The 24,030-nt window shown below is 38.2% G+C and overlaps 2 long non-coding RNA genes across 2 annotated transcripts; both read left to right on the top strand.

Annotated features, from left to right (window-relative positions):
• The first annotated feature begins 13,771 nt into the window (after positions 1–13,771).
• LOC139876473 (uncharacterized) lies at positions 13,772–15,850 on the top strand. Its single transcript, XR_011768103.1, has 3 exons — positions 13,772–13,950; positions 15,121–15,187; positions 15,651–15,850. It is a non-coding gene; the product is annotated as an uncharacterized lncRNA (long non-coding RNA).
• Positions 15,851–21,040: 5,190 nt separating this feature from the next.
• On the top strand, positions 21,041–23,149 carry LOC139876436 (uncharacterized). The gene is made up of 3 exons (XR_011768090.1): positions 21,041–21,249; positions 22,420–22,486; positions 22,950–23,149. It is a non-coding gene; the product is annotated as an uncharacterized lncRNA (long non-coding RNA).
• The last annotated feature ends 881 nt before the right edge of the window (positions 23,150–24,030 follow it).

Below are 24,030 nucleotides of genomic sequence, written 5' to 3'. Positions count from 1 at the left end.
TTTGTTGACGTTTTAAGTATGTTTATTCTCAGGTGATTATTAAGAGCTTCCGCTGTTGCATACTAAAATAAGGACAAGATTTGGAGTCCATGCTTGTATGATATTATGTAAAAACTGCATTCAAGAAACTTATTTTTGATGTAATATATTCTTATTTTAAACCATTATGTAATGGTCGTGTGTAAACGGTATATTTTAGATTATCATTACTTGATAATCTACGTAATGCTTTTTAAACCGTTATCGATAAAATAAAGATTATGGTTGTTTTAAAAATGAATGTAGTCTTTGAAAACCGTCTCATAAAGAGGTCAAAACCTCGCGACCAAATCAATTAATATGGAACGTTTATAATCAATATGAACGGGACATTTCAGTTGGTATCCGAGCGTTGGTCTTAGAGAACCAGAAAATTGCATTAGTGTGTCTTACCGAGTTTGTTAGGATGCATTAGTGAGTCTGGACTTCGACCGTGTTTTTCTTCAAAAACGATTGCTTAACATTTTTTTTGTTGGAAACTATATATTATTAACATGTAAATATTATGTGATATATTAATCTCTTAACGTGTTTGATATTGTGTGATAGATGTCTACCTCTAGTACAAATCCCATTGATTCACCTAATAATAATGAAGAGTCGAATATATTTTGGGAAGATTCACAAATTCCCAAAGAGGAATCGGAAGAGGAGGAACCGGAAGAGGAGGAACCGGAAGAAGAGGAACCAGAAGAGGAGGAATCGGAAGAGGAGGAACCAGAAGAAGAAGAGGTTACGGAGGAAGAAATATTCATACCTATAGTAAATCGATTAAATAAAAGAAAATCCTCAACCAACGGACCAAAGTTAATAATGGTCAATGGTGTTTCCGCAGAGGAAGCAAAATATTGGGAAGATTACCAATTTTCCGATGAATCGGATCCCGATGAGGATTCCGATGATGTTATAGAAATTACCTCGACCCAATTTAATAAAATGAAAGAAAATAATAAGGGAAAAGATATAAAAATAGAGAAACCCGATTCCAAACCCGATGAACTTTATATGTATCGGCAACATCCGTATTTCCTAAAATGTAACAATGACCCGGGAACCTCTAAACCAGCAGGTTTTTCTAAACCATTGTGGAAAACGATGGCTCGTATTAGAGGAACACCATATATTCCTAGAAAATTATTAAAATGAACCAAGTCCGAAGAAGAAGAAACTAGTGATTCAGATTAGAGGGTTGTAATCATGTTGTGTATTATATGTATTGTAGTATGCTTGTACTTTTATGTTCTATGTAAAAATTGCTTGTATTGTTTGTTAATTATCTTTTACGAATCTAATCCTTGTCTATTTTTCAGTATAAAAATAAAATGGACGTTAAGGGTAGACAACCGAATATTTGAGGAAATCTTGTCTAGAGTCGGTCAGAATTCATCAGCACAATTAATTATGGCAAAATTAACTTGTCAAACATTTGAAAGACTTTCCAGAAATGCCTTAGTTTATAAAAGGCTTTCCTTTGATAGGTGGGGTATATCACATTGGGGAGACCGTAAGTTACGCCGTGTTTTCTTTAAAGTGTTAAATGCGGGGAACCCAAATACAATTTTACGCTACTGGTTAAGAACCTATTTTGACTCAACATATCCCAACATAGGATTTCGTGAATTAGAAAGAGCTTCTAACATGCAACATAAAGAAGCGTGTTATGCTTACGGGTTAGTGATGTTCGCTTCTTACCAAAGTGAGAAAAAGAACATCGGATTGCAACTTTTTAATAAAACCTTTCCACAAGTGACGGATTCAGTAGTTGGGGTGAGAAATAAGGTTTTTAGATTATTACGGGGCTGTTGGACATTACAAAACCCTCGGCCTTTTAACGACATTACAACATGCTACCTAGCCAATGGTCATAACGGTTATTTTCCACAAGACCAAGGATGGGAAGTCATCTTAGTAAAACCAGAATGCATGAATTGTTTCTGGACTTATGAATTACGTGTCTTTATTTCCTTTGCTGAACAACTTGCGTATTAACTAGATTTATCTTCAAAACTGTCCTGTAACATAGTGTACTATATTTCATTTTATATGTAATATAGAGAAGTTGTAAGTTTGAAGAATATTTGTATGTGATATATTATTATAATCAGTTTTTTCATATGGAATTGTAGTAGTTGAATTGTATATTAGCTACTAAGTATGAACTTAACGGGTAGGTAGTACCCGAATTTAAACTTATAAAACGCTAATATGAAGAAAAAACTTTTATAAATGAGTTCATATTATGATACGAAATACTATTGACTACTCTTAATATTCTGTATGATTAACTCGATTCAGTTGGCTATTTTGAAGGAAATGGCACCGACCACTCGACACACCATGAATATGAGCGAAGAGGAATTTCGTACCTTTCTTGCTGCAGTATAGGCTACGCTACATACCAATAATAACTCTGAATCTAGCAATGCAGCTAACGGCACAAGAAATCATGTAGGATGCTCTTACAAAGAATTTACTGCCTGCAAACCTTTGGAATTTGATGGAACCGAAGGACCAATTGGATTGAAACGGTGGACCGAGAAAGTTGAATCGGTGTTTGCCATAAGTAAGTGTACTGAAGAGGACAAAGTTAAGTACGCTACGCATACCTTCACAGGTACTGCATTAACGTGGTGGAACACCTATCTTGAACAGGTAGGACAAAATGCTACTTACGCACTACCGTGGTCAGCATTCAAGCAATTGATGAATGAGCAGTACCGTCATAGAAACGAAGTCAATAAACTCAAGGCAGAACTTAGAGAGTTAGGAATACAAGGGTTCGACGTTACTACATATGAACGACGATTCACAGAGTTGTGCCTATTGTGTCCGGGAGCATTCGAAGATGAAGAAGAGAAGATCAACACGTTTGTAAAAGGGTTACCAGTAAGGATTCAAGAAGATGTGAGTTCACACGAGCCCGCTTCTATACAGAAGGCAAGTCGAATGGCTCATAAACTCATATATCAGATTGAGGGAAGAATTAAAGAGCAGGCGGCCGAAGAAGCCAACACAAAACAACTCAAGAGGAAGTGGGAGGAAAACGATGACAAGAGTCACCAGTACAACAACAACAACAACAACAACAATTACAACCACAATCGCAACAACTATCCCAATAACCGCAACAACAATCGAAACAATAACCGCAATCCTAAAAATAACTACAACAAACATCCCAACAACAACAACAACTACAACAACCATTTCAACAACAATAACAATCCCAACAACCACCTCAATAACAACAACGCCAACAAAAACCAAAAACAGCCATGTCATAGGTGTGAAGAAAATCATCTGGGGTTTTGCACGATATTTTGCAACAGGTGTAAAAGAAATGGTCATAGCGCGACAAAGTGTGAGGTCTACGGACCAAAGTTTAACAGAACTAAAGGAACAAATAATGTCGGAATAAGTAATGCCGAAACGAATAGTATTGGAGCAAGTAATACCAACGCTGTTTGTTATAAATATGGAAAACCGTGCCACATTATTAGAAATTGCCCGAATCAGGGGAATACTAATGGGCAGGGCCGTGGAAGAGTTTTCTATATTAATGCGGCAGAAGCATAGGAAGACCCAGAGCTTGTTACGGGTACGTTTCTTATTGATGATAAATCTGCTTATGTTTTATTTGATTTAGGTGTGGATAGAAGCTATATGAGTAGAGAATTTTGTGCTAAATTAAGTTGCCCATTGACGCCTTTGGATAGTAAATTTTTACTCGAATTAGCAAACGGTAAATTAATTTCAGCAGATAATATATGTCGGGAGAGAGAAATTAAACTGGGGGATGAAACGTTTAAAATTGATTTAATACCAGTCGAGTTAGGAAGTTTTGATGTAATAATTGGCATGGACTGGTTGAAAAAGGTGAGAGCGGAGGTCGTTTGTTACAAAAATGCGATTCGCATTATGCGTGAAAAAAGGAAAACCTTTAATGGTGTATGGAGAAAAGAACAACACGAAATTAAATCTTATTAGTAGTTTGAAGGCGCAAAAACTAATAAGAAAAGGTTGTTACGTCATTCTAGCACACATCGAGGAAGTTAAACCAGAAGAAAAGAACATCAGTGATGTTCCCGTCGCAAAAGAATTTCCCGATGTATTTTTGAAAGAATTACCGGGATTACCCCCACATCGATCCGTTGAATTTCAAATAGACCTTGTACCAGGAGCTGCACCAATAGCTCGTGCTCCATACAGACTCGCACCCAGCGAAATGAAAGAATTACAAAGTCAGTTACAAGAACTTTTAGAGCGTGGTTTCATTCGACCAAGCACATCACCATGGGGAGCTCCTGTTTTGTTTGTCAAGAAGAAAGATGGTACATTCAGGTTGTGTATCGACTATCGAGAGTTGAACAAACTTACCATCAAGAACCGCTACCCACTACCAAGAATCGATGACTTATTTGATCAACTACAAGGCTCGTCTATTTATTCGAAGATCGATTTACGTTCTGGATATCATCAAATGCGGGTGAAGGAGGATGATATTCCAATGACTTCTTTTAGGACGCGTTACGGTCATTATGAGTTTATGGTTATGCCGTTTGGATTGACTAACGCACCAGCTGTGTTCATGGACCTCATGAACCGAGTGTGTGGGCCATATCTTGACAAGTTTGTCATTGTTTTCATCGATGACATACTTATTTACTCGAAGAATGATCAAGAGCATGAAGAACATTTGAGAAAAGTGCTAGAGTTGCTGAGAAAAGAAAAACTGTACACTAAGTTTTCAAAGTGTGCATTTTGGTTGGAAGAAGTTCAATTCCTCGGTCACATAGTGAACAAAGAAGTTATTCAGGTGAAACCGTTGAAAAGTGAGAAACCCCGAAAACTCCGAAAAACATACGTCAGTTTTTAGGACTAGCTGGTTACTACAGAAGGTTCATCCAAGACTTTTCCAGAATAGCAAAACCCTTGACTGCATTAACGCATAAAAGGAAGAAATTTGAATGGAAAGATGAACAAGAGAAAGTGTTTCAATTGTTAAAGAAAAAGTTAACTACATCACCTATATTGTCATTACCTGAAGGGAATGATGATTTGTGATATATTGTGATGCCTCAAAGCAAGGTCTCGGTTGTGTATTAATGCAATGAACGAAAGTAATTGCTTATGCGTCTAGACAATTGAAGATTCACGAACAGAATTATACGACGCATGATTTGGAATTAGGCGCGGTTGTTTTTGCATTAAAGACTTGGAGGCACTATTATATGGGCTCAAAAGTATTATATATACCGACCACAAAAGTCTTCAACACATATTTAATTAGAAATAACTGAATATGAGGCAGCGTAGGTGGATTGAATTGTTGAATGATTACGACTTTGAGAATCGTTACCACCCGGGGAAGGCAAATGTGGTAGCCGACGCCTTAGCAGAAAGGATAGAGAACCCATTCGAGTAAAAGCTATGAATATAATGATTCACACTAACCTTACTACTCAAATAAAGGAGGCGCAATAAGGAGTTTTAAAAGAGGGAAATTTAAAGGATGAAATACCCAAAGGATCGGAGAAGCATCTTAATATTCGGGAAGATGGAACCCGGTATAGGGCTGAAAGAATTTGGGTACCAAAATTTGGAGATATGAGAGAAATGGTACTTAGAGAAGCTCATAAAACTAGATACTCAATACATCCTAGAATGGGGAAGATGGACAAGGATCTCCAGAAACATTTTTGGTAGCCAGGTATGAAAGCCGATGTTGCTAAATAAGTAGGGGAATGTTTGACGTGTTCTAAGGTCAAAGCGGAGCATCAGAAACCATCAGGTCTTCTTCAACAACCTGAAATCTTGGAATGGAAATGGGAAAACATTACCATGGATTTCATCACTAAATTTCCAAGGACTGCAAGTGGTTTTGATACTATTTGGGTAATAGTTGATCGACTCACCAAATCAGCGCACTTCCTGCCAATAAGAGAAGATCACAAAATGGAGAAGTTAGTACGACTGTATTTGAAGGAAGTCGTCTCCAGACATGGAATACCAATCTCTATTATCTCTGATAGGGATGGCAGATTTATTTCAAGATTCTGGCAGACATTACAGCAAGCATTAGGAACTCGTCTAGACATGAGTACTGCCTATCATCCACAAACTGATGGACAGAGTGAAAGGACAATACAAACGCTTGAAGACATGCTACGAGCATGTGTTATTGATTTCGGAAATAGTTGGGATCGACATCTACCGTTAGCAGAATTTTCCTACAACAACAGCTACCATTCAAGCATTGAGATGGCGCCGTTTGAAGCACTTTATGGTAGAAAGTGCAGGTCTCCAATTTGTTGGAGTGAAGTGGGGGATAGACAGATTACGGGTCCGGAGATAATACAAGAAACTACCGAGAAGATCATCCAAATTCAACAACGGTTAAAAATCACCCAAAGTCGATAAAAGTGAAGGTTTTTCGTATGCCCGAGAGACATATTTAATTAATGTGGCTAATGTATTATGATCTAAGTCGGGTCATACCCAATAATAAGCTTACTGACACTTTACAAGTATTTAATCTTAACGGTTGGATCGTTAAATAAATACGCGACACTTGGATTTTAAAAAATCGGTTTTCTAAAATAATATCACTTGAGATAAATTATTTGGATAATTTATATATAATTGTTTATAAGTTTTAAATGATTATATTGTGTTATATTTTATAAAAGGTTTATAAAATCTAAAAGTGACAAAACAAATACAAGCTTTATATATATATATATATATATATATATATATATATATATATATATATATATATATATATATATATATATATATATATATATATATATATATATATATATATATATATATATATATATATATATATATATATTAAAACTTTGTTATATAAAATAAGTGGGCAGATTTTGGGTCTCCTAGACACACACATGCGTGTCTTGTTTTGTTGCTTTTAACACTACACAAGTCCTTAGGTGCATGGGAAACTCTTGGACCAAAGTTTGAATGATTCTCTCAAGTAAATACTATACATTTAAGCTTGTAAAAACTGCACAAATCAGTCCCCTTTGGAGAGAGCTGGCCGTGAGTTTTGAGCTGCAAAAGGGTGCTCATTTCTTATTTTGCAAGCTTGTTTTTCAAGTGTCATAAAATCCTAACTAAAGGCTAGGGTGTTGGTGATAAGTTTGGGGCATAGTCTCTTGAGGTTTCATAGTTTTGAGGCTCCATTCATCATCATCTTTTGACATAGCTGCTGTCCATTTTCTTGGGTGTAAAAGGAGAGAGTTTCAAGCTTGGTTTTAAGGTGATTAAGTGTCTAAACCATAACCAAGTTCAAGGGTGGTGTTGGTGCATCAAAAGCTTAGGGTTCACACACTTGTTCATCATCTTCATCATCACTTATTAACCTCCTAACTTGGAGAAGGTATAACCTCTAAACTACTTCTATTTTGCAAGCATATTTCATGACTTGATGTCTAATTGGAATTCAAATAAATTGGTCAAATATATACACTTGTTTTCTTAATGAATCGTGCTTCCGCTTGCTATAAATCTTACTAAATTGGTTTAGTGATTATGTTAACATTAAGAACATGTTGTTATATTGAATTCCAACAATGGTATCTAGAGCCGAAGTTATTGAAATATGCTTCAAGATATTGTTTTAAACCCACTATATTTGCAATTTATCAACATGCATGAAAGTAGATTGCAAAAATTCATGGGTTTGGATGGGTGTATGTTAATGGCCGAAATATAGGGGGTTCCAAAATGGGTTTTGGTTCTTCCATTTTGGTTATATTTGGTTGCATGTTCATGTTCACAATCATAGCCTTGACCTTATGTTTGGTTGCATGTTTGAATGATTTGTATATATTCATTTGGTATGTAATATTAATTCATTCATTTGGTTTGTAATATTATTTTGTTTATGTAATTTATTTTATATTTGGTATGTAAAATAGATTAGGTTGTAATTTCATTTTTAGACAAAATGTATTAGGATATATTTTGTAAAATAATGAAGATGATGAAGACTTGAAGAACACAAGAAGGAGCATTTAGATGCAAGATTAAGTGGGAGATTTAAAAATCTCCTACTTTGTGTTATAACCCTTAACCGGTGGCATTTTTTTTCGGCTAAACAAATGTCTACCAAAATGGCTTGATTGTGAACATATTTGTTTTGCATGCATGGTTGTTTATTGTGTTTGTATGTTTGGTTGCTACAAGTTAATCACACAAGTTAACAACAAACTAAAATGGCAATTTAATTGGTTAAATTAGACATTATTAGCGACATGCAAAATGACAATTTAAATGGTTAAATTGAAATGGAAAAAGGACATTAATAAATGGTTATTAAGAACACAAAAAGGATTATAATAATTGGTTATTGAATCACATATATAAACTGGTTTATATCAAGTAATTGGCTTAATTACACGACATGAAAATGGTTTTTCATAAGTACCATACACTAAATGCATGTTGGTGTATGGTATAAAAGTTTTCTCAAATTAGAATTAATGAAAACTTAAAATCCCTAATTAACAAGGCAAACAAGTTAAACGCCATCCTTTTGTGCGACACTTAAAAATATTAGGGAACTCATAATGGGATAAAGGTCACCTAACCGTTATGATCAAACTAATATGATTAAGGTGAATTTCACATGCTTGTGGGATAAAGGTCACCTAACCGCTTGTATGTTAAATTCACAAGTTTACACAAGTAGGACGACTTGATTTGGGAATCATGAACTTAGGGTCACCGAAGCATGAGAAACAAATAGGCGTTGATGGGATAAATATGCCATGCAAAAGGATTGCATGATCCCATAACTTAGAAGTTGCAAAAGGATTGCAATTGTCATATAATGACTACCTAGCTAAATCAAATGAAGGGATAAAGGTCACCTAACCGAAATTTGGTTTACCGTTGGATTCTAAAATTTAATAAATATTAATTGGATTTGAAGGGTATTGATTGTTAAATTAAAATTAATACTTAAACAACTTTGTTAAATTTTGTAGATGGCCGCCAATAACAACAACATTCCAAACGCACCAATAAACTTTAACAACCTATCGTTGAGGTCAATCCTTGAAAAGGAAAAACTCAACCATACGAACTTCATGGATTGGTTTCGCAATCTAAGAATTGTCCTCAAACTAGAGGATAGGGCGTATGTGTTGGAAGAGCCCAATCTCGATCAACCGGACGAGGATGATACGGAAGGCATGGCTTATTGGGAGAAATATGTAGCGACCCGACCAAAACCGTTATTGACGGCGTCGTTTACTTAGGTCCCGTTGCGTGGTCGTAGTCCCTATATGAGACTCGTTTGACCAAAATTATGTCGCGTTCGTTTGAAAGGTACAAGACTTGCAAGTTTAGTTTACAAAACCGTTCGACAACAAGTCTAAGTTTACAAAAGTCATAAAGTATAAATGAAATAACTTGCGACATAATTAGTTTAAAAACACAGTTGCTATAAATAGCGTAAGTATGTAAACAAAAGTTTGAATCCAAAGGTGCTATCACTAGCGTATGTATGTATGTATCTTGACTCCAAGCAAATAATCAGAGTGTATGCATGTATGCATGTATGCTTGACCCCAAGCAAGTATGAATGTACTCGGAAGCATGTATCAAATAGCCATGTATGAACCTGAGAAACATATAGAAAACTGTCAACGAAAAACGTTGGTGAAATCATAGGTGTATTAATAAAAGTTATATTTTGAACCACAAGATTTAGTATTTCCATAAATTGATCATCCAAAAGTTGCATTCCAAAAGTTGGTTCGCGAGCACCCAATTATCAAGACTTAACGTTTCCTTCCATAGAACCCCATCACAATAGTGTTAGAACATACACTGTTTCCCGAAAATATATTTCATCCGTAGACGGTAGCGAACCGTCCGTAATGAGGGTTTGTCAAACCCGTATGGCCACACAATATAAGTTCTCGCTTACACCCTGCAAGTGTAACTAATGATAATCGAATTGAGGATTTTTGTTCTAACTCGCTGTGGAATGTTTGTTTTCCTTGTACTTGTGTTCAAAGTATTAAAGCAAGTAGTACAAAATGTAACAAAGTATATGTTTCTCAGCCCACAATTTAAGTATAAAAAGTTGTTGAAAAGGTGGGACTATGATCTCACCTCGAGTGCACGAGTATAAAAGTACTTCAACAAGTAAACGTGTGCATGAAAGTTGCTTAGTCTTGACCTAAACAAGTAAGTTATATCAATTAACCGGTTACGACACAAGGTCGGGTGAAATGTGTTCAATTAGTCCTATGGCTCGTTACGACTCGATTAAGTATAGCATGTGAATCACGTTGTCAAGTTTCATACAAGAAACAAGTATAAAAGCATGTTAGAATGATTGTATAAAAGTTTGGTTAAGTTTGACTAAAAGTCAAACTTGGTCAAAGTCAACGAAAAAGTCAACACGTTCGGGTTCGGTCCCGAACTATTTTTCTGAGGTTTTTATTCATATATAAGCATATTAGAACAAGTTTCATGTGAATCGGAGGTCGGTAGCTAGTCAAACATTTCGCGTGAAATGTGACAAAGTGAGCAGAATCTGGCCAGGCAATTCTGCGCGCCGCGCGGGGATGTGGCGCGCCGCGCCACTACCTGGCCAGAGAATTCTGGTCAGTTTTTCCAAGTGTGCACGAACCAAAACCTTTTCCAACCCAATTCTTGACCCGCAAACACTTATAATGCCTATCATATATCGTCGAAAAGGTATTTTGACGAGGAATACAACTAACCATATATCATCAATCAAAAACATCATTTACAATAACCGAAAACTCGTCAATTGATCAAGAAAGGTTTATTTTCAAGGTTTCAAGTTCGTAAAACGTATTTTATGATTCGGGAATCCAATTTACACATACGATATGCCGTTTTGAAGGTAATGAAGCATACATTACTACTAAACACTAACAATTAACACTCCATGGCATTTAAGCATCCAAAAGTTCATGTCAAGAACAATCAAACTCTAGTCAAACATCACAAAATCATTAATCGGGTTTTTGGAAGTTTTCTTAATCAACCTACACATCCAAATGTGGCTAATGATACTAGTAACACAATTAAAACATGCACTTTAACAATCTAACAACATTAACTCATCCAAAATCAAGGATTAAGCAAACCCATTTCAAAAACTCAAACTAGTTACTCCAAACCACAAATCGAGCAAACAAAACATATATTCATGTTACACACGAGCCATAGACACTAACTAACACAATTTCAAGTATATAAAATGAATTTAGAGAAATTTAGTGTTTTAGAAATGTTACCCAAAATGGATGAAATTGGTACCAAATCGAAGAGGATGATGAGAGGATCACGAATATGTAATTTGTTTTGAAGTTTGCTTCCCGATCCGAATTTAGATGATGAATTATGAAGTTGGGGTTTGTGTGTGTTCTTTCTAGAGAGAAAAAGAGAGAGATGGAGGGATTGAATGGTGGTGAAATGGGTTGACTAGTTGACCTAGTCAACTAGTTTGCCCATTTGGCAACTCCGGTCCCTCGAGTTTCAAAGCGGGTGCGGGATTTAACCGATCGAATATTTTTAAAACGCTCGAGTAAACGGGTGATGTCAAAATTAAATAGCGGAAATATAATGAACGTTACTCACGGAAACTATTAATTTAAATACGAAAGATTATGTTTTAAAAAAAAAGACGGTGTTAAAATTAAATTTAACGGAAAAACGCGGGATGTTACATTATCCACTCCTCAAAAGAAATTTCGTCCCGAAATTTAGTTGGAAGTAGTAGTTGTTGAATCTTACTCGAGATCTTGCGTTGTAAATTCTACGAATAAGTGAAGGTACGTCCTTGAGTATTTCCACGAATTTTGACGGTCGGGATCATATGTTGTTTTAAGGTTTGGCTTCCATGATTCATGGTTTCAACCGGTCCTCCTAGGAAGTGAGGGTTATCGTCGATAGTGAGTTCATCAAAGGAGATAACAAGTTCTCGTTTCGCAAAACACGTCTTTGAGTTGATGCATCGAATGTAGGATAAACGGAGACCCAAAATGAGTCGGAAAAGTCTAAACGGCTAGCGACGGGTCCAAAACACCCCAAGAATTTAAAGGATCAAAATATCGCGGATTTAGCTTCCTACGTTTTCCCGAAACGGATTGCACCTTTCCAAGGTGCGACTCTTAACGTGACGCGGTTTCCCACGTGGAATTTGAAATGTTTACGTCTAACATCGGCGTAGCTCTTGGTGATTACGAGTCGCGTAGGGTTTTACCTGAATATGAATAAATTTTCTCGGTTGCTCATGAATAACCTCGGCCCCAGTGAATTGATCATCGTTTACTTGGTTCGACAAAGGAGAATGACGTTTCCGGTCACATGTGGTTTTAAAAGGAGTGACGTTAAAACTCGAATGAAAATCATTGTAGTATGAGGATTCGGTTAAGGAAAATACTTTTCTCAAGTAAATTTGAAGTTGGTAATACAAACTTGTATTATGGTTTCCAAGGTTTAAATCGCATGTTTGTTCGGTCCGTCGGGTTGTGGATGGTACGCGGTACTCATGTCTAAACGCGGTCCCGAGGCTTTTTGTAAGGTACTCCAAAATCTAGAAGTGAAACGAGGATCTCGATCCGAAACGGGGTACATTTCCCTAAGGCATATTGAACAAGTTTGCTAGGAATTGAAAACGTTAGCTAGGACAAGTTTCTCAAGAAAATTCGCGTCGCGGAAGATTTATCGGTTTCCAAAAACGTTCGTCGGGGCAAGTTCTTATCGGGTTTTGAAAACAATTGTTAGGACTATCCACCCTCGCGGCGAATACTTGTATGACGTGAAGAGTCGCTCTCCATTGAGAATTTAGAATAAGGACCTCCTGAACCGGAAGTACGAGGGTGATGCAAGAGAAGTTTCCGCCCCGATGTGAGCATAACGAGTAAATTGTAGTTAGTCAATAAGACTGTGCGAGGACGAGCTAGTATACCCGTGTGACATACGGTTGAAGTCGAATGGAATCGGTAATTCATTCGGAAGCATAAATATAATTTGACAATAATTGAAGGTGTGTCCCCGGTATGGTTGTTGTCAGTACTTTCGAAGTTTTCAGATGTCCAAACATGAAAGGATGAAGTCATGTACATGGCACATGGTGGTGTTTAGGTTGATCGAGTCTAACCACCATCACGCGTCACTAGAACTTTGGTATGTCTTACCGTAATATAACCACGTTGATCGAGTGTCGTTATATTACGCTAACTCATACCTCCATTCCCACATCACTCTATAGATTCAAGTTCGTGTCATCGCGAAAATCTAAAATGAACAAAATGTAACGACGTCTCAAACGTGACTCGTATTAAATCGAAATAGTTTCTACAACTCTAAAGAAGCGTTTCCCCGCGGGAAGTGTATAAACGATTGTTAACGTCAAATCGGTTCGATTCAAACAATAATGTATTTAGGTATGAAAAGAGTAACGAGTCATGATAACGAGTAGCACGCAACCGTAGTGATAAATGTTGATGACGATACTCACCTAGTGTAACATCCCGCCTTTTTCCATTCACTTTTCCGTTTAACTATTTAAGTTCCGTTATATGTTTATAACACATCTCGTTAATACGCGTTTGAATTATCTCGTTTAGGTAATTCCCGTACCCGTTTCCTAAGTTGAGGGACTAAAGTTGCCAAATGGAGAAAGAGATGACTAGGTCAACTAGTCAACTCTTTCCTCTCCATTCATTTTATCACCTCCCAAATAATACTTCACCCTTTTTCTCTCAAAACCCTCAAACCTTCAATCATCATCCAAATTCGTTCAAGAAGGATTCGATCAAAACAAATTGCATATTTGAACTCCTCGTGATCTCCTCTTCGTTTCCATACCGATTTCATCAATTTTGGGTAACTTTCTAAAATCACTAATTCTTGTGTTCTTGAGATTTTTAAGTTATAAGGTTGTTAATTAGTGTCTATGGCTCGAGTCTAGTTTGTTTATGTGATTTATATGCTCGATCTCGTTGTTTTAGTGTAACTAGCATGAACTTGAATTTTGGTGTGTTGATCTTGAAATTTGAGTGTTCATATGTTGTTTGATGCTAAGAGATCATGTTTTAATTGTGTTTCTAGTGTTACTAGCTTCATTATGATGTATAGTTTGATTAATGAAACCTCCTAAACTTGATTATGAAATTTGGTGAATTTAGATTAAGGTTTCATGAACTTAAAATGGACTTTTAATGATTTGAATGACATGGAATGTTAGTTGTAAGTGTTAGGTTGTGTTGTATGCTTAATTACCTTCAAAACGGCATATCATATGTATAAATTGGATTCCCGAAACTTAAATTAAAATTGATAAACTTGAAACTTGAAAATAAACCTCTATTGATCGCTTGACGGGATTTCGGTTATAGTATATGATGTTTTTGCTTGATGAAAAGTGCTTAGTTGCGTTCCTTGTCGAAAGAGCTTTCCGATGATATAAAATACATGTTCTAATTGTTCGCGGTTTGTAAAATGTGTTGGTTTGTGTTTTGGTTCGTGCAATTGAGAAATTCAGCAAACAGGGCCTGTAAGGCATTTGGGACGCCGTCCAGATACTTGGGACGCCGTCCCATCATTTGAACCTAGACGCCGTCTAGGATGGCAGGACGCCGTCCCACCCTTCATTGTGGGACGCCGTCTAGCTCTTTGGGACGCCGTCCCGTTGTGCTAAAACTGACTGTTCGCCTTGGTCATTTGACATGAAAATGTTTGCTATGCTACGGACCTCCGATTAACATGAAACTTGGCCAACATGCTCATATATGATTATATAACTTAGAAAAATTGTCGGATATCCAACCCGACCCCGTTGACTTTTCTGTTGACTTTGACCCGACCAAGTTGACTTTTAATCAAACTTAACCAAATACTTGTGCAATCGTTCTAACATGTTTTTATACTTGTACCTTGCATGAAACATGACAACTTGACTCACATGCTACATTATTGAGTCGTAACGAGCCATAGGACTAATTGAACATCTTTGACCTATCGTGTTTACCGTTATTGATACGACCTATTGTTTAGGTCAAGACTAGCATTGTTCTTTGCACACATTTACTTGTCGAAGTACTTTACTACTCGTACACTCAAGGTGAGATCATAGTCCCACTTTTACTCTTTTTGAACTTACATTTGGGATGAGAAAACATAAACATTTCTTTTACTAAGTGAACACAAGTACAGGAAAACAAACATTCTACATACGAGTTTAGAACAAAATCCTCAATTCGATTATCATTAGTTACACTTGCCGGGTGTAAGCGAGAACTTATGTTGTATGGATCCATATGGGTTTGACAAACCCTCATTCAAACGGTTCGCTACCGTTTACGAATGAAATATATTTTCGAGAAACAGTGTATGTTCTAGCACTAAGTGATGGGGTTCAATGGAAGGAAATGTTAAGCATTGATAATTGGGTGCTCGTGAAACAAACTTTTGGAATGTATTACTATTAATTCATTGATGCAAATCTTGTGGTTCACTTGTACTTACTTACTTAAACCTATGATTTCACCAACGTTTTCGTTGACAGATTTCTATGTTTTTCTCAGGTCCTTGAACGATACATGATACATGCTTCCGCTCATTATTTGATACTTGCATTGGATGTCGAGTATATGTGCATTTCATGGAGCGTCTTTTGACTTTACTTTAAACCATGTCGCCTAGATTTCATTCGTATTATAACGTTGTAACTTAACTATTGGTTGAACAATTCTTGTAAACTTTGGGAACAATCTTTATTATGAAATGAAGGCGACATATTTTGGTCAAACTTTGTCTTAAAGACTTATGACCACGTAACGGGACCTAAGTAGACGGCGCCGTCAAACATGGTTTGGTCGGGTCGCTACAGATGGTATCAGAGCGTTGGTTGTAGGGATTTAGAGTTCATTGGTGTCAACCCCGAGTCATAGGGTACATTAGTGAGTCTAGACTACAACCGGCATATAGACTTGAAGTAGGAATTACTTGACTACTTGTGCATTTATACTCGAACGCTTCTACTCATACCTACTCTTAGTTCATCTTAATCTCACGTTGTTTAATTTGATCGACGCGCCACCTTGACTATATGAAATGATGTCGAATGCACATATGAATCAGGGTAATATAATTTCCGGGATTATATTACGGTGACTCATATGAACGTTCCGACATTATGACATAAAGAATTTAAGGCGAGTCGAGGAAAAACTTCTCTTTATCTTTATTCTATATCACGGTTAGTATTATTGAGAATACTAATCAATGATATTCTTGTGTCTTGAAGGAACAATGGCTCCTCGTCGTGTACGCCGCAATGAAACTCCTGAACAAGCTCTCGAACGAATGATAGCAACCGCCGTAGATGCGGCCATGGCCGGTCACTCATCCAACAACAATAATAATAACAACCACAATAACAACAACAACAACAACAACAATGGAGCCGGAAACTCAAACGAGGGATGCTCCTATAAAGCTTTCATGGGATGCAAACCTCACACTTTTGATGGAACCGGGGGACCGGTCGTGCTCACCCGATGGTTTGAGCAAACGGAAGCCGTTTTTAGCATAAGCGGTTGTCGGGACCAAGACAAGGTCAAATACTCCACTCACACTTTCTCCGGAATTGCTCTAACATGGTGGAACACCTATGTTCAATCGGTGGGTACCGATGAAGCTCATGCCCTCTCTTGGGCCGATCTAAAGGAAAAGATGATTGTTGAATATTTTCCGCGCGAAGAAACCCGAAAGCTTGAGGAAGAACTAAGAGCTTTGAAAGCGGTCGGAAACGATCTTAAAGCTTATAATCAACGCTTCGCCGAACTATCCTTGATGTGTCCTAATCTTGTTAACCCCGAATCTCAAAGGATTGAGCTCTACATGCTCGGTCTTCCAAAAAGCATCAAACAAGGGGTGATGTCATCCAAACCCACTACTCATCAAGCCGCTATGAACATGGCTCGCCAACTAATTGAAACGGTTGACGAAATCGTAGTACCGGCACCTAAGGCCGAGGATAAATCGGGCGGCAACAAAAGAAAGTGGGAACCCTCCCAATCAAGCAACAACAACTTTGCCAAGAAATCCTTCACTTTCGACGGCAAGAAGGGTTATGCCGGGAACCTACCTCTTTGCAACAAATGCAACAAACATCACTTTGGTGAATGTGGCAAGTTAATTTGCCACCGGTGCCAAGGAGTTGGTCATAAGGCCAACGATTGTAAAAGTGCCACTCCCGTTGCTCGAAAGTGGCCCAATGCACCAAAGACGGGCACTTGTTACGAATGTGGTCAAACGGGTCATTATAGAAATGCATGCCCGAAAAGGAAAGATAACACCAATACGCGCGGCCGAGCTTTCAACATCAACATCGAGGAAGCCCGGGATGACACTGAACTAGTCACGGGTACGTTTCTTCTCAACAATTCTTATGTCTCTTGCTTATTCGATTCGGGTGCCGATAAATGCTTTGTATCCAAGACTTTGACTCATTCTTTTAGCACTCCACCTCTTCCATTAGATACCGCTTATACCATTGAAGTGGCTAACGGGAAACTATTAAGTGCCAACACATATTACCGAGGGTGTACGATAAACATTTTGGGTAAGGAATTTGAAATTGACTTGATACCCATGGAACTAGGAAGCTTTGATGTAATAATCGGTATGAATTGGTTAGCCAAAACGAAATCTCACATCCTTTGTGATCTTAACGCAATCCGAATTCCTATCGAGAATGGTGAACCTTTGATTGTTTATGGCGATAAGAGTTGCACCAGACTCAACCTCGTTTCGTGCCTTAAAGTTAGAAAACTGCTCCGTAAGGGTTGTTTTGCGATCCTTGCCCACGTTAAGAAAGTCGAGTCCGATGATAAGCATATCGATGATGTGCCAATTGTTAGTGACTATTCCGATGTATTTCCCGACGAATTGCCGGGTCTTCCGCCTCATCGACCGGTTGAATTCCAAATCGATCTTATTCCGGGGGCCGCACCCGTAGCACGTGCACCATATAGACTCGCTCCATCCGAAATGCAAGAATTGCAAAGTCAAATCCAAGAACTACTTGATCGTGGTTTTATCCAACCTAGCCATTCACCTTGGGGCGCTCCTATTTTGTTTGTTAAAAAGAAAGACGGATCCCTACGAATGTGCATTGATTATCGTGAACTAAATAAATTGACGGTTAAGAACCGATATCCTCTTCCTCGCATCGATGACCTCTTTGATCAACTACAAGGGTCTTGTGTATATTCGAAAATCGATCTCCGCTCGGGTTATCATCAATTGAGGGTTAAGGGGGAAGATGTCTCCAAAACCGCTTTCCGAACTCGTTATGGTAGTTATGAATTCCTTGTCATGCCATTTGGTCTCACTAACGCACCGGCGGTGTTCATGGATCTTATGAACCGCGTGTGCAAACCGTATCTTGACAAATTCGTTATCGTGTTCATCGATGATATTTTAGTCTATTCAAAAAGCGAAGAAGAACACGAGGAACACCTCCGACTTGTGCTTGAACTTTTAAGACAAGAACAACTCTATGCCAAATTCTCCAAGTGTGAATTTTGGTTAAAGGAAGTTCAATTTCTTGGTCATGTTGTAAGTGATCAAGGTATTAAAGTCGATCCCACGAAAATCGAAGCCATTAGTAAATGGGAGACTCCTACTACTCCTACTCACATTCGTCAATTTTTGGGTCTCGCCGGGTACTATCGTAGATTCATCGAAAATTTCTCTTTGGTTGCACGTCCTCTAACCGCATTGACTCACAAGGGAAAGAAATTCATTTGGGCGACCGAACATGAATCCGCATTCCAAATCTTGAAAACGAAGCTAACCACCGCTCCTATCTTGTCACTTCCCGAAGGCAATGATGACTTTGTTGTATATTGCGATGCCTCAAAACATGGTTTTGGGTGTGTATTGATGCAACGAACGAAAGTCATTGCTTATGCTTCTCGACAACTCAAAATTCATGAACGAAACTATACGACACATGATCTCGAACTCGGAGCCGTTGTCTTTGCACTTAAAATGTGGAGACACTATCTTTATGGAACCAAGAGTACTATCTTTACCGACCACAAAAGTCTCCAACACATTTTCGATCAAAAGCAACTAAACATGAGACAACGAAGGTGGATTGAAACCTTAAACGATTACGATTGCGAGCTTCGTTACCATCCCGGGAAGGCAAATGTAGTAGCCGATGCCTTAAGTCGAAAAGAAAGAGCGGTGCCTCTCCGTGTCCGAGCTTTAAACATCACCATTCACACCAACCTTAATAGCCAAATTCGGGTAGCCCAAGATGAGGCTCTCAAGGATGAAAACATCTCTCTCGAACACTTGAACGTCCTCACCTCTCGATTCGAAGTTAAAGAAACCGGACTCCGATATTTCGCCGGAAGAATTTGGGTGCCTAGTTATGGGGATCTACGAAGCCTTATTTTAGATGAAGCCCATAAGTCACGATACTCGATTCACCCCGGTGCCAATAAGATGTACCACGACCTTAAACAACTATATTGGTGGCCGAACATCAAAAGGGACGTAGCTACTTATGTTTCCAAGTGTTTGACATGTTCCAAAGTCAAAGCCGAACACCAAAGACCGTCCGGACTACTTCAACAACCCGAGATTCCGCAATGGAAGTGGGAAAGGATAACGATGGATTTTATCACCAAGCTACCAAAAACGACGGGCGGTTATGATACCATTTGGGTTATTGTTGACCGTCTCACCAAATCCGCACACTTCCTTGCCATGAAAGAAACGGACAAAATGGAGAAACTTGCACAACTTTACATTAAGGAGATCGTAGCCCGACACGGTGTACCTTTATCGATTATCTCCGACCGAGATGGCCGTTTCATTTCTAGATTTTGGCGTACATTGCAAGAAGCGTTGGGAACGCGTTTAGATATGAGCACCGCATATCATCCTCAAACCGATGGACAAAGCGAACGTACAATTCAAACCTTAGAGGACATGTTACGAGCTTGCGTGGTTGATTTCGGAAAAGCTTGGGACAAGCACTTACCTCTCGCCGAGTTCTCTTACAACAATAGTTATCACGCGAGTATTAAAGCCGCACCTTTTGAAGCGCTATATGGCCGCAAATGTCGTTCACCTCTTTGTTGGGCCGAGGTAGGCGACGTGCAAATCACCGGACCCGAACTCATTCACGAAACCACCGAGAAAATCGTTCAAATCCGAGATAGGCTTAGGACGGCCCGAAGTCGTCAAAAGAGCTATACCGACAAACGACGCAACGATCTTGAATTTCAAGTCGGTGACCGAGTAATGTTAAAAGTCGCACCTTGGAAGGGTGTAATCCGTTTTGGGAAACGCGGGAAGCTAAATCCGCGGTATATTGGTCCTTTCGAAATCTTGGAGCGTATTGGAACCGTTGCTTATCGTTTAAATCTTCCGCCTCAATTGAACTCCGTTCATCCTACCTTCCATGTATCCAACTTGAAAAAGTGTCTTGCCGAACCCGATATCGTCATTCCTCTAGAGGAGCTTACCATTGATGACAAACTTCATTTTGTGGAGGAACCGGTTGAAATTGTGGACACCTCCGTCAAGACATTGAAACAAAGCCGAATCCCGATTGTTAAAGTCCGTTGGAACGCCAAAAGGGGACCCGAGTTTACTTGGGAAAGACAAGATCAAATGCAAAGGAAGTATCCTCATCTATTCGTGAATTCGGAAACGCAAGATCTCGAGGAAGAAACGACGACTACTACGCCTACTTAAATTTCGGGACGAAATTTCTTTTAAGGTGTAGGTAATGTAACATCCCGCCTTTTTCCATTCACTTTTCCGTTTAACTATTTAAGTTCCGTTATATGTTTATAACACATCTCGTTAATACGCGTTTGAATTATCTCGTTTAGGTAATTCCCGTACCCGTTTCCTAAGTTGAGGGACTAAAGTTGCCAAATGGAGAAAGAGATGACTAGGTCAACTAGTCAACTCTTTCCTCTCCATTCATTTTATCACCTCCCAAATAATACTTCACCCTTTTTCTCTCAAAACCCTCAAACCTTCAATCATCATCCAAATTCGTTCAAGAAGGATTCGATCAAAACAAATTGCATATTTGAACTCCTCGTGATCTCCTCTTCGTTTCCATACCGATTTCATCAATTTTGGGTAACTTTCTAAAATCACTAATTCTTGTGTTCTTGAGATTTTTAAGTTATAAGGTTGTTAATTAGTGTCTATGGCTCGAGTCTAGTTTGTTTATGTGATTTATATGCTCGATCTCGTTGTTTTAGTGTAACTAGCATGAACTTGAATTTTGGTGTGTTGATCTTGAAATTTGAGTGTTCATATGTTGTTTGATGCTAAGAGATCATGTTTTAATTGTGTTTCTAGTGTTACTAGCTTCATTATGATGTATAGTTTGATTAATGAAACCTCCTAAACTTGATTATGAAATTTGGTGAATTTAGATTAAGGTTTCATGAACTTAAAATGGACTTTTAATGATTTGAATGACATGGAATGTTAGTTGTAAGTGTTAGGTTGTGTTGTATGCTTAATTACCTTCAAAACGGCATATCATATGTATAAATTGGATTCCCGAAACTTAAATTAAAATTGATAAACTTGAAACTTGAAAATAAACCTCTATTGATCGCTTGACGGGATTTCGGTTATAGTATATGATGTTTTTGCTTGATGAAAAGTGCTTAGTTGCGTTCCTTGTCGAAAGAGCTTTCCGATGATATAAAATACATGTTCTAATTGTTCGCGGTTTGTAAAATGTGTTGGTTTGTGTTTTGGTTCGTGCAATTGAGAAATTCAGCAAACAGGGCCTGTAAGGCATTTGGGACGCCGTCCAGATACTTGGGACGCCGTCCCATCATTTGAACCTAGACGCCGTCTAGGATGGCAGGACGCCGTCCCACCCTTCATTGTGGGACGCCGTCTAGCTCTTTGGGACGCCGTCCCGTTGTGCTAAAACTGACTGTTCGCCTTGGTCATTTGACATGAAAATGTTTGCTATGCTACGGACCTCCGATTAACATGAAACTTGGCCAACATGCTCATATATGATTATATAACTTAGAAAAATTGTCGGATATCCAACCCGACCCCGTTGACTTTTCTGTTGACTTTGACCCGACCAAGTTGACTTTTAATCAAACTTAACCAAATACTTGTGCAATCGTTCTAACATGTTTTTATACTTGTACCTTGCATGAAACATGACAACTTGACTCACATGCTACATTATTGAGTCGTAACGAGCCATAGGACTAATTGAACATCTTTGACCTATCGTGTTTACCGTTATTGATACGACCTATTGTTTAGGTCAAGACTAGCATTGTTCTTTGCACACATTTACTTGTCGAAGTACTTTACTACTCGTACACTCAAGGTGAGATCATAGTCCCACTTTTACTCTTTTTGAACTTACATTTGGGATGAGAAAACATAAACATTTCTTTTACTAAGTGAACACAAGTACAGGAAAACAAACATTCTACATACGAGTTTAGAACAAAATCCTCAATTCGATTATCATTAGTTACACTTGCCGGGTGTAAGCGAGAACTTATGTTGTATGGATCCATATGGGTTTGACAAACCCTCATTCAAACGGTTCGCTACCGTTTACGAATGAAATATATTTTCGAGAAACAGTGTATGTTCTAGCACTAAGTGATGGGGTTCAATGGAAGGAAATGTTAAGCATTGATAATTGGGTGCTCGTGAAACAAACTTTTGGAATGTATTACTATTAATTCATTGATGCAAATCTTGTGGTTCACTTGTACTTACTTACTTAAACCTATGATTTCACCAACGTTTTCGTTGACAGATTTCTATGTTTTTCTCAGGTCCTTGAACGATACATGATACATGCTTCCGCTCATTATTTGATACTTGCATTGGATGTCGAGTATATGTGCATTTCATGGAGCGTCTTTTGACTTTACTTTAAACCATGTCGCCTAGATTTCATTCGTATTATAACGTTGTAACTTAACTATTGGTTGAACAATTCTTGTAAACTTTGGGAACAATCTTTATTATGAAATGAAGGCGACATATTTTGGTCAAACTTTGTCTTAAAGACTTATGACCACGTAACGGGACCTAAGTAGACGGCGCCGTCAAACATGGTTTGGTCGGGTCGCTACACCTAGAGTAGTGATGGTAGTAACACCAAAAAGTAGATAGTAAGAAACACCAGTGGGAAACCGATAGTAAGTTGAAACGGTGGCAAATAACAATCCAGGAGACAGAGTTCCCGAACGAGTGTGACTAATGAAGTCGTCGTCATCCATACGTGTATGAATCATGAATTTACGTGTGTTACCAGAAAGTGGCGGAATACGAGTTCGTAGGATGAAGGTTGAGTACCATTAAAAAGTTTGCCTAAGAATGATTCAAGTATAATGCACAAGTAGTCAAGTAAGTGCTATCTATAGCAAATGTATGTCAGAATGCAATGGCTAACTATCCGATTGTAGTCTAGACTCACTAATGCGTCCTAACGACTCTGTTAGACACACTAATGCACGTCCTAGTTCCCTACAACCAACGCTCTGATACCACTTGTAGCGACCCGACCAAAACCGTTATTGACGGCATCGTTTACTTAGGTCCCGTTGCGTGGTCGTAGTCCCTATATGAGACTCGTTTGACCAAAATTATGTCGCGTTCATTTGAAAGGTACAAGACTTGCAAGTTTAGTTTACAAAACCGTTCGACAACAAGTCTAAGTTTACAAAAGTCATAAAGTATAAATGAAATAACTTGCGACATAATTAGTTTAAAAACACAGTTGCTATAAATAGCGTAAGTATGTAAACAAAAGTTTGAATCCAAAGGTGCTATCACTAGCGTATGTATGTATGTATCTTGACTCCAAGCAAATAATCAGAGTGTATGCATGTATGCTTCACCCCAAGCAAG

Source organism: Rutidosis leptorrhynchoides, chromosome 11 (assembly GCF_046630445.1).
Source record: "Rutidosis leptorrhynchoides isolate AG116_Rl617_1_P2 chromosome 11, CSIRO_AGI_Rlap_v1, whole genome shotgun sequence".
Lineage (NCBI taxonomy): Eukaryota > Viridiplantae > Streptophyta > Magnoliopsida > Asterales > Asteraceae > Rutidosis > Rutidosis leptorrhynchoides.
Note: the sequence above shows the minus strand (reverse complement) of the source record. Positions and strands in the feature narration are given on the sequence as shown.